The sequence below is a fragment of the Akebia trifoliata genome, chromosome 3 (genome assembly GCF_017979445.1).
Source record: "Akebia trifoliata isolate Shusen 1 chromosome 3, ASM1797944v1, whole genome shotgun sequence".
Lineage (NCBI taxonomy): Eukaryota > Viridiplantae > Streptophyta > Magnoliopsida > Ranunculales > Lardizabalaceae > Akebia > Akebia trifoliata.
Genome location: NC_141377.1, coordinates 59,076,474 through 59,089,645, shown reverse-complemented (window position 1 = coordinate 59,089,645; position 13,172 = coordinate 59,076,474).

Here is a 13,172-nt window from a genome sequence, read left to right as displayed (position 1 = left end):
TGCTACACTAACTCATGTTTTTGGATAGAAATACTCTCCTCTATAATTTCTCTAATAAATCCTTAAAAATAATCTTCTAAATTGTAATTTTCTCTTTCTCAATATTTTATACCATCCAAAATAGAGAGAGATCTGTTCGCTCTACCAAAAAGTCATTGGAATTCACCAAAAGACTGGATTTGAGGAATGATAGTAAACCTTATAGCTCTCCTTTATGTCTTTAATTTTTTTTTTTAATCATTTTTATATTCTTATAATCTTGATATATTTCTCGTCTATAATTATAAAAATAAAAATGGTAACAAAATAAAATTGATTTCACAAAATTTTTACAATTTTATTCATAAAACTTCATAATTTCGAACTTCAACGCTAGAATGTATTATCGCATCGAGGCTCGATGATATCGATTGTCAAACCCCGACGAAATTGTCCAACAAAATCTTTGTAAGTGAAAAATGTTCACAGCACCAAACCTCGGCAATAAGTATTGTTGAGCCTCGATTCTATAATACATTTCAGCATCGATGTTCGATACTTAGTAAAATTTATGAACAAAACCTTAAAATTTTCATGAAAAAAAAAAAAAAATTGTTACTATTTTCCATTTAGATAACTATGAATGAGAAATGTAGTAATATTATAAGAATATATAAATGATTTTTAAAAAATGATAGAAATAGAGGAGAAATTGATTGCCTTTGATGAAAATCTTTGTAGATCAGGAATCGAATACGAAAGTGCATAGATCTATAAGGTTCACTATGGTTCCTAAAATCTAGAGTCTATTTGGAAGAGAATCTCTCTCTCTACATATATATATAATGTTGGGAGGGAGGGAGTTATAATTTGGAAAATTATTTTTCAAGAGTTAGGAGAGAAATTCTAGATGAGGGTATTTTTGTCTAAAAACTTGAGCTATTGTAGCAAATAGCCTTATTTTGAGTATTAAAAAAAGTGACCATTTTTTTACCATTGTTTTAAACTTATGAAATTTTTATGTTAAATGTCTTAGATAAAATATATAGTTTTTTTTTTTTCTCCCCCACAAAATGTTATATGTAATTGAATAACTTGGTTCAGTTTCTAACCTGACTAAGCCCATTTTTGAGTGGTCTTGTTAACGTGTGTCGTTACGTTAAAGTGTAATAACTACACTATGGAGATTCGATTTTGTATTGAAAATGCCCTCAAAAAATTATGTTTTACCTTCAAATGCTTATTCCCAAGATGTATTTTATTGTACTTTAATGTGTGCCCTGAGCACTTAGGGCACGTTAACAAAACCCATTCTTGAGTTAACTTGATGGTTTGCCAAGTTGGTTATGTGAGTTCGTTCCATCAAATTTTGAAGCTGAATCACCTTGAAATCCATAAAAGTAGGTGAGTGGCCCAGTGAGAGTTTTAAAACCATGCTGAAAAACAACTCTCTTTTTTACATCCTTCTAGGTATAATCATATCTTGGATTTCATTTACCCAAATCCATTTTGTCGAGAAAACAGAAGCAATCGAACCAAGAAATAAATCAAAACAAAATCAACACAAATCACATAGAGATTTCATTGATTCCTTCAAGATTGAGGTAAGTTCATGGATCACACTGATTCTAGTACTATGAAGAGAAAACTCGCAATTATAGATTATATTATTTTACCAAAAAAAAAAATGAAATATATAACGGCATCTCCATTGTGTTAAATAATGAACAATACTCCTTCTAGACAAATACCATCAGGCTCCACAAACCATAACACATTTCTCTTGGAATTTGCATCCCCTTTAAAACCAAATCTCTGCAATAAAAAGACCCTAAGAGTACCTCAGACTTTCACCGTTACCTAAACTTATTCAGAATAACTCTTATATTTAAGCATTTAATAATAGATTTGAGTATTTCTTTTATATATATATATATATAGCGTGGGGTTCCAACGACACACATTGTGACAACGTGTTTGTCTTATATGGCCAAAAATGTTTGGAATGGGCTGATTTTTTGTGAGGATGATCTCTGTGATGAGGGGATCATCCTGGCAAAAAATCATCCCATTCCAAACTTGTAACCCCATCAAAATTGATTTACAAAAATTGGACGGTCTATAATTTTTCAACAAAAATTGGACGGTCTAGAAGTTTCATAATGAGCTGATTTTTGGCAAGGATGATCTCCTCACCATAGAGATCATCCTCACAAAAAATCAGCCCATTCCAAACATTTTTACCCATATAAGACAAAACACATTGTCGCAATGTGTGTTGAAATGGTTGTCGTTTGAACCTGACCCATATATATATATAGACAAAGACAAAGTTTTGTCTTTGCTAAAAAGTTTTGGAATAGACTGATTTTTTTGTAAGGATGATCTCTATAAATAGTAGATCATCCTCACAAAAAATCAGCCAATTATAAAATTTCTAACCCCATGAAAAATGATTGCAAACTAGCGATAAAAATGATGGTTCACGACTCTTCATCTTATAAACTAGAGTTAGAAATTTCAGAATTGACTGATTTTTTGTAAGTATAATTTTCTCACCATAGAGATCATCCCCACAAAAATCAATCTATTTTGAAATTTTTAACCCATATAAAACAAAATACTTTGTCTAGAATGTTTTCTAGGATTTTGTCAAAAGAACGTCACGCATATATATATATTGATGATTTAGACATCTCTCTTGGACTTTCTGAATATTTGAGATATCTTATATTTTAAACTGATAACAAATCTCTTGACCTTGATTTTTATGAAAGCTACTAATAATAATGAATGAGCTATCCTTCAATATCTCATCAAAAATCTTTTTTTATGTCCGAGCATCTGCACGGGCATCCTTGAGCACCCGACTAATCTTCCGATAAATGCATTCCTCTTACCCGACTAATCCTCCTGCACTTGATTCAAGGTTTTGAGAATGGATCACTAGTGAACTTCTAAATTTAAGGGTGGTTAACAAAATTTAAATTTTAAAATTTTAATTAAAATCTAACGGAAAATTATATATATATTTAAAAGAAGATAATAATAGAATTGTTCCATCTACATCCGTCTTTGCATCCGATCATGCTCTTTAATTTATGCCACAAGTTGACCCAACGACCCTTAGTAAGATTTCAAATCTTAGTAAGTTAGTAAGGCTATCCTTACTAATGTAACTAAACATCATTGATCTTTCTGAAACGTTCTAATCAATGACCACGTGGCAGCCAAATAAATATCCACGTTGAAACCGACAAAGCAGACTACAATAGAACTCTAATGCGGTGGAAAGATCTTAGAAAATGCCAGAAAATTTTAAATAGAAACGTAGCATCAGCAGAGCTCAGGATTGGAAAGGACTCTCTCTCTCTTTTTCACCGTAAATTTCGACTTTTGGTTTCTAATTTTCTTATTTTTATTCAAGAATACGGAGACCCTTCAATTATTTAGCGGAGATTTCAGAGTTAGGGTTTTAGCCATAGTGGATTAGGGTTTTAGAGACATAAGAGAGATGATTTTGGTGGCGATTGTGACCGAGTTATTGCTTAAGTACACAGTGTTCCTGACTAGGGTTTTGGAGCAATTGTTCCATGGGGCACCGTTCCCGAGGCGTGTCCGCTCTCTGATACTGAGGAATCTCCCCTTCTCTTCTTCAAGAACATCTCGAAGGACGAGGCGCGGTCCTGCTTAGTAGAAGTTTCGGGTTGATTTCGATTCGGCGAACAATGAGGTTAACTTTGGTTTGGATCGGTATATTTTAGGGTTTTTTATGCGATTTGAATGATGTTTATGAGCAATTCTCTTTAACATCTCTGTAAATTTCGCAAATATCTGCCTTTTTTGGTTTATAACTATATCCTTGAAAATTTCTGAGTCTCTGATTCAAATCTTAGAACGATAGGAATCAAAATTTTGGATGATTAGATTTGGAATTTTTTTTTTCTTTTTTCTTTCTCACTTTATTATATATATATTGATGATGATGACGGGATGTCTTGCGAATGGTAGTTTCAGAGACACAATTATTTTGCAGAAAAGTTCATGCAAAAGCAAAAGAACCAATTAGAGTGCGAAGCCTCGTTTGGGTACGCGGTGGTCTAGTGGAATTCTCTTTGAATCGCTTCTCTAATAAGTGAAGTCCCAAAATGGGGGGGCATTTCGTTGGGTTAGATTCTGGTTTTGGATTCTCTGAATCAGATGAGGAAAACTAATTTCCAGAATCCATAATCTGGTTTAGCAATATTGATTTTTGAAATTGAGCTCGGAATCTAAAATTAGATTATAAGCTAAAAGCAATTTACTCTTTCTAAAAGGCTAATGATTTTTGAACTCAACCCGACAGCCGGACTCAAAACTCACCGAAGTGTCATGTCATATGCAAAGAATTGCAGGTTCTTTCACTCGGGATACACAACTGTACTTTGGGATATACGGCAGGTCGATTGTGTAGATCTGCCATCAGTGGTTATCCATCCAACGGATAGAATCTATGATTCTGTGCCCATGCCACATAACTGAGATTTTGAGTTTATGTGTCAAGAAGAGTTCAAAAATCTGCACTATTTCTAAAAGGTTTTTTTTTTTTTTTTTCTCTCTCAAGTTCTAATTAGGTTAAAAGCTGTGATCTTTTGGATCAATATAAAAAATACTGTTCATTTTAATTTCTAAAACATGCTTTCATCATTTTTATAACCTATGAACTCATGAGTTCATCTCTTTTAATATTTATGAATTTGTAGATATACCACCCCATTCATTGATTATAAAAGTGACAGAAAGAAAATATGTGAACGGTTGAGAACAAGTAAAAGTTATAGAAGCATTCTATTTTAGTTTTTATTTTTATTTATTTTTATCAAATTTCTATTTTAAGATTATGTGAGTCTAATCATAATTGTAAACAACTACTAAAATTGTGGGAATAATTGTTTTAATATTTTGTATTATTGAGATTTTAATTTGAGACAAACTTTTCTGACATTTGAAGACAGTTTAATCTTTAATCAGGGTGATAAATAATTTTAGAGTGTGGTAAGTTAAAATTGGGGTGCCAATGGTAGCGGTCATATTAAACTTGCAATAATGATAAAGTGACCGTAGGCTGAAACCTCACGTCAGCATGAAAGCCAATGAGAATCATAGATGCTTTCATCAAGATATGAGTGGAAAAGCCTATATGAATCTTATCCACTTTCATATCAAGAAATGAGATATGAGATTCCAGCTTGAGGTCACCTACCATGACTCTTTAAATTGGTACCCTACAATACTTTTGTCAGCAAACCAATTTTCATTAAATCAAGGAGCAAAGAAATCACAGTTTAACGTCATTTTGTTACGTGCTTTCTTTAGGCCTGGTGATATGGGGTTAAAATTAAAAATAATGCTGAACTGACCTCAAGTTGCACACCCTGACATGAAAGTGTGAGGTCCAATTTGAGGTCATTCAGCACGATTTTTTCTTTAATTCCGATTGGATTGAAAAATAAAGATGTGTGGCTTGTTTCATTGATCAACATTTCTTATTTGGATAATGTGTGGTTTTTTCTTGTTTACATGAATTTTGATGTAGATTTGTCAATAATTTGACTAATAGAGCCAAAAGATATCATTGGGTCAAGCTTGCTTGGTCTATGCAAAATACACTTTTTGATGCTCAAGTTAGAAAGGAATTCCCGAATATTAGAAAATTTACCTTCTCTGTTTTCTAGTTTTTGCTTAGGTTATTGTAGAAGCAATTTCTCGTTCTACCTTCAGATCTCCCCAGAAGGCTCTTAGCTCGGTGGTCCTGCAAAAAGGATCACTCTGATGATCAAATTAGAATGGAGTCGAGCTATTAAAGAGTTCTCTGAGTAGAATTTTTCTAACCTTTAGTTTGAATTGCAACTTGGTATTTATAGAAATCCTGATTGATGGATTTCTTTTGACATTTTCAGAGATTTGATTCAGAGTAACTGTCTTCTGACTTGTCAGTTGCAGGGGTTACAATTGCCCTAGTAGGCCTGGGGTAGTTACAATCGATCTGTCAGAGTATGGGTTGGTACATCTATCACTTGATGGTTGTGTTGTTGCTTCTTTCTAATTGACCTGTATTAGTCGGTAACACTTTCAAGGATTAACCTCTGTGGTACACTAAATAGGTTGGTAGTTGTCTCACCCATGCTACGTGTCAACATCTCCAAGAATTTCCCTCTATAGCTATTATAAGAAATGTCTCATCGATCAACATTTCTTATTTGGATAATATGTGGTTTTTTCTTGTTCACATGAACTTTGATGTAGATTTGTCAATAATTTGACTTACTGATTCAAAAGATATCATTGGGTCAAGCGGCTGGTTTGATTTATGCAAAATACACTTTTTGATGCTCAAGCTACAAAGGAATTTCTGAATATTAGAAAGTCTACCTTCTCTGTTTTCTAGTCTCTGCTTAGGCTATTATGGTTAGTTTATGATTGTGACACTGAATGAGACTCTCCCTTTACAAATGGGTCGGCAACCTCTTTTACATTTGGTGTTTGGCCTTTAACTCTTTTTAGAATAATCAACCAATTCATTAGGAGTAACAATGGGTTGGATAATATTCATTTACTTAACTCATCCTACCCGAGTTATTCGAGTATGGGTATAAAAAATTTATTCGATTAAGAATTTAGATAAATTTATTCATAATTATTGTTATCCAAATATTTTTTGGGTCGGATATGGATATACATCCTATCTAACTAAAATATCTGTTTTTCCAAATTCAATGCCGTAAATTCACAATAAAATATATGTATAATTCAAAATTAAGATTTTTTCATAATCTTCACAATGAAGTATATATGTGTGTGCAATTTGGATATCCGCTTGAGTACAAGTCGGATACTGATATCCTTTAAAAAATGGATAAATGGTTAGATACGGATATCCTTAGCATAAATAGGTAAAAAATCAGATATAGATAATTGGATATAGAGTTGGATAAGAATATGAGAATACCTCCATCCGATCCACACCCACCTCTCATCGATGTCCTTATTTTGAAAAGATATATGAGAATGCGATGCTTGTGCGATCCCCCATCTCCCCACTTGCATTGCCATGTGGCACCTTTTGTAATTATCTATAACAATGGATTATTAATCACATGGACAATTCTGAAGGTGTGACTTGAACACAAGACATCTTCATTTATTAAGAGAGGCCCCAATACTTTGATTGTAAAAAAATACTCTAAAAAATATAAAATGTAACTTACAAAGTAATACATCATTGAGATCTAGATGGATATAAGGATGGTATGTATCCGACTCGGGTCGAGGAAAATCAACTCATATCCGATCCATTTTAAGTCATGGGAATTTTGTCCATTAAAGTTTTTTCTTTGAGATTTTACTACATTAAATATTATAAGTTTCAATCTTGTGATCTTGTCCCTACATACAAAAAATTGTTTAATTTGTTTATTGGTATAATCTACGAATGGTAATTCTCATTTGCAAAAATTTGAATGAATGTATTATTCATGATTTGACTTGAACATTGAAGTATTTTTACAAATATCATAAGAAAGAGAAATTCGAGTTATCTCAAACAATTCAAAGAGAAAATTAATTAATGAACCCTATAAGAGGGATTTCTTCCAAATACCGCCTAACTTTTGGCCGATATAACCAAATTACCTTTATTTATTTATTTATTTATTACGTCTCTCTATCAATCTTCTCTCATGAGTTTCGGCATCCAACTGTACTGATCTACTCTAAATGATGTTCCAACGCCTCCTTTGATTCAATCTCAAAGACGCCTAATAAAAGCTAAAACATTCCTATAATAAAGTTCCTGCACTTAGCCTTTTATGATTACTGCATGTCTACGATAAGATCTAAATCTCTAGGGTATCAACGCTGCGCTTTGGATTACTTTAGTGTTAAATAATGTGTTCGATAAAATTTGAACCTCCAGGGTATCCAACACTTTCAATAACCTTGGTAATTATCACTGGCCATTACATCTTGTTCAGAATCTTTTTTCTTCTTAAGCCACCTAAGTCAATGCTTTCAATTATGGGGAACTTTGGTAAACCCCCAGCGAAAAATGGTGATATTATTAAATTTACCCACTGTAAAATGAAAGATTAGGTTTACCCCCTTAACTAAAAGTCAATGACCCTTTCTTATGAGTAAATTGTGAAAATTTGATTTTAACAAGTAGCGGATTCAAATTTTTTATTATCAGTTAACAAGCCTATCGATACTATTCAATCGTATCATTATGATTCTTTTTATTTTAATAGAATTCTTATTATATAAAAAGTGTGAAAAAAAAAATTATTTTAAAATTATTTTTATTCAGATCCACTCTAAGGATTCAACTCGTTAAATTTAAATTCAGATAACTCGGATTTCGAATAAAATCTAACCCATTTTCTATCCTATTATTTTTCTCGTTAAATTTCCTTCTTCCACTATTCCACGTCTCACTTCTGTTCTTCTTCGATGGGTTTCTCTATCTTCACAATAGGATACTATGTATGTTACAGGGGCAAAGTTAGAATTTTCTTGTAGTGAGGATAAACAATGATTTGTTGTATAGTTTAAGAATTTGAAGATGAATAGTTTTGATAAGAAATTCAAATGTCTTGATTAGAAGTTGAAAAAATTGATATTTAGATCATTTTCAATAAGTATATGAGCAGGTACGATCAAGAGAAAATGTCGTCAACAAAAAAAAATTGAAGAGGAAGGGGCGGGTTGGTAAAATTGGAGGGAGATGAGTGTGTGGGGGGTAAATAGAGAGAGAGATGAGGGAGTGAGGACAAATGGGGCATGTAATTAATTGAAAATAAAGGGGGTGTAACAAAGTTTTGTGGGGGCAATTGCCCCCACCAGCTCCTTACTAGCTCCGCCCGTGTATGTTGATCGCTTCCTTCTACTAACCTTAATCTTCATCTGGCGATCTCTGCTCAGTAGATTCTGACTTGGAGAGTTGGTTTTGATTTCGTTGCAAGCTTAAAGATTTCTTAAGCGGTGGTGAGATCTTCGGTTCCTGGTAAATCCTCTCTCCTTCAAACTCCAGCTAAGAAACCCTTGATTGTTCTCTTAAATACATATTCTACAAGATTACAACCCATCGTTTTACCTTGCTCTAACCCTGTTTTAGAAAACTTCATCAATTTTTTTAACCCAAATTTCATCTTTTTTTACATCCCCAAAAACGCAATCTTCCCTTGTGATTTGGAACTTGAAATAGATAGATTTTAGGATTGGAGATGACTGGTTTGGAGGGGGAAATGGCTGGTTTGGAGGGGGAATTAGGGTTTTTGATTGTCCGATTAGTTTGGAGGGAGATGACATGTTTGAATTGGATGTTATCTGATAAGTTTATCGGATTCGAATCCAAATATTAATGTCCTACACTAGATTATGTTGGTGGAATAGGATTAATTCGCTTTCGATTTTTATTTTTTATTTTTTATTTTTTTTGCAGGGACCTCAATTAGTTTTTTCTGATTTATGCGAATCGTTTTTTGTTGGTTCTAGCTGATTTTGAACAGTTGGGTCAATTATCTGTTGAAGAAAAATGAAGGGTTTTGGCCCTTTGGGTCATGGAGGATCATTTCCATCCTCATCAAACTTATCACAGTTAGCTCCACCGTTCGCCATTGATCCATCCTTCCCCAAACCAAACCAATTTGGGCATTTTGCTGAACCCCAGTTCTCTGAAGCATCCCATTACTCATTCACATCCAGATCTTCACATGACAATTGGCACCCATTCCGTCCTCCTACTTCCAGACCCAATTCTTTTGATTATCCCCACCCGGGAATTGATCCAATCCGTGGTACGGTTTTACCTTATGCAAGTCCTTACGGACAGCCAAACCCCAACTTCTTGGTGCCCCAGTACCCATCAGCGGCAATGCGCGAGAATAGTTCTTTGATGGCCATCAATGAACCTGGTTTTGATATGTTATCAGCATCTCGTGTTGCTCACTTAGCCCCAGGGAATAGTTTCCGGAATGGGATGAATAGTGGTGGGGTTGGATCGTTGACTTACAATGGCTCATTAAATCAAGGTATCTCCATATCTTTATGGCATGATGTAGAGTCCCAATTAGTATAACATGTGCCCTAAGGGCACACGTTAAAGTGCAATAAATGCACCTTGGAAATAATTATTTGAAGTTATTTCCGGTAAGAAAAAAATATTTTGAGGGAATTTTTGGTAGGAAATTCAATTTTGCAAGGTGTATTTATTGTTAACAAAACCCAATTTTTATGCTTAGTTTTATCATTATCATCCTTGTAGGTCAGTCTGATCATTAATTTTCTTATTCTTGCTTCTTTTTTTTTTTTTTTTTTTGCTTTTTTTCTTTCTATAGTTCATCTCAACCACATTGTGCATATTCTCTTGCTTTTTGTGTACTTATTTTGGCCTTTTTTTGTGAACATTATTTCCCGCATGCATATTGATAGCACCCCCCTCTTTAGTGATATTTTTTGTTTCCAAGTTCTCACTGCATGGAAGCTACATTCTGGTTATGGTCTATTTGTTGCTTGTTAGCTAGGGTATTGTTGTTGGTTTGCTCCCAATGTTATGATTGAAATATACTGGTATTGATTTTTTATCTATTGATGCAGTGAATTAGTTATGTTGCACTAGCTCTATCGTCTCTTTGTTATTGTGTAACAAGGACACTCCTCCACTTGAGAGGAAACAACCAATATGTTCCACTTATTGAACAGGGTTCTATGGTCAGTCCATGACCCGTAGATGCCGAAGGTGTCCATCTACTAAGAATTTTTCATATTAGACATAATATGGTATTCACATGTTGGACACACTGAAAAACTTTTTCAAACAAGTCTCAGTTTATTGAAATATTTTACTCCAGCTATTTTTATATGGTTTAATGTATATTAGTTTATCATAATACATTTTTTCTGCATTCTAACTTAATATGAACCAATGATTTTAAGATATTCATCTCTCAACATATATAATGAACTATACTAACATGTTGTAAATGATCGAGACCTCGCAAACAACAACGCTCCTTCCCCATATGGAGTTCGGAACCCAAAGGCAATCGTTGAGTGAACTGTATCTTCTTTGTGTTAGTTGACCTAAGCCACACCATTACTGCTGGGGTGGGGCTCGGCCTCCGAACCGTACGTGGGACGAGTTTCTGCCTCATACAGCTCGGGCCGAAGACCAGAAAAATTTTAGGAGAGATGGGGGATCCGGTAGGGCTGTTGTTCCTCGTTGGGGTGGGGGGTTAAGCTTGTGAAGAAGCCAGCTTATCCCTCCCAAAAAGAAACCGACCCTATAGCGCTTCGCGTTCTTTCTATTCCATCCCATGGAATTCCGGGATAGGCGGCTAATACTAATATAATAAGTTCAGTAGTCGTCGTCTGACCAATCGGCTCGGACACCAGACCGCTCGTGCCCGCCCATTCTGTCTCGCCCTAAATGGAATAAATCTCCTAGTTACATTGCACCCCAACCTGAGAGGCATTGTGTTTGTGAGAGTTAGTTTGTTTGGCACCTCGTATTGGTGTCAAACCTTGGCACATGCATGCCATGAAAGGAAGCCATGCAGACATTTGACTTTGTCTTTGCTTAGCCGAAAAAACTAAGTTTTTTGTATGTCTAACAACCTGTTAAGCACCACGAACCAAAAAACAAGGACAATACATTTTTTTTTTTTCATTTTCAGATCTTGCTATAAAAGGAATTTTCTGAGACTTCGTTTTCTCATGTATATATGTGCTACAATTTCATTTTCCGTTGTCCTAATCATTCTTTACTTTCCCTTTTGATATTGTTTATGGAGTAGTTGTTTTGTTTCATGGCATCCTCCCATAGTTGAGTAGATGGTAGCGAGACTTATATATTCCTTATGGCATGTTCTCGTCTACGTAGTCAGAAGTTTTTGGCAATGTATAGGTAACAAGGGTCCTTACTTTTAAAAAGGATTATCTATTTATGAATTGATTTGGAAATTTTAGCGTAAAAATATATTGATTTTACAAACATATTTGGACAGCCTTCTCAACCTAGATTTTACAAAATTTTGTAGAGTATTTAGCTGAATCCATTTTTTTGGGATCATGCTTGTTGTTGATGATGGTGGTGGATTGCTTTCGGATTATAAAGGTTTAGTAAACAAAAGATGCACCCAAATATATATATATATATATATATATATGGGGGCAGATCATGGGACATATGTAAAAACAAAGATTTTTCAAAATATGGGTTAGAAGTTTCGGATTGAGCTGATTTTTTGTGAGGATGATCTCTATGATGAGAAGATCATCCTCACAAAAAAATCAGCCAAATCTGATACTTCAAAATCCATCAAAAGTGGTTTGCAAATTATTTGTAAAAAATCGACGGTCCACTTTCTAACTCACTTTTGATGGGGTTAGAAGTTTCAGATTGGGCTGATTTTTTTTAGGATGATATTTTCATCATAGAGATCATCCTCACTAAAAATCAGCTCAATCCGAAACTTCTAACCCTTATTTTGAAAATTGATTGTTATTACATTGTTTTTGCATATGTTTTTACTTATGTCCCATGATCCACCCCCTATATATATATATATATATATATAGAGAGAGAGAGAGAGAGAGAGAGAGAGAGAGAGAGAGAGACACGCACACCAATCTAACCCAAAAACCTAACAACAAAGAAATGCAATAAACATAATCCCATCTCTTCTGAAAATCTTCAAAAAATAATTTTTCTTAACTGCAACCTACAACAAATCCAAGACACATGCATAACAACAGAGAATACTTTTCTTACAAATACAAATCTGATTCATATGCAGAGCAACAAAGAACTTTTCTTACATGTATCCTATTATTAACATTCTTTGTTTAGTCTTAAGTACCTAATAAGCACAACCACCTTATTTTTCTGGAAGCTATCTCCTAATCCTAGAGTTGTCAAAGTCCATTTTATTTTTCACTTTTCCTTTTTTATCTCATTGTTATTGTTGGGCTCGATAACAATGACTGATTCTTTTCCTGTACAAGAATTATTTTCGCCTAACAATCAAATACAACTCATAATACTTTACCTAACATCAATGTTGACGTTCATGCCCAACACTAAGCACAACTCAAAACTTTACCTTATTTATGTCACCTTACTATAATTCTTTTTATTGATTCCACTTGGGAGTCGA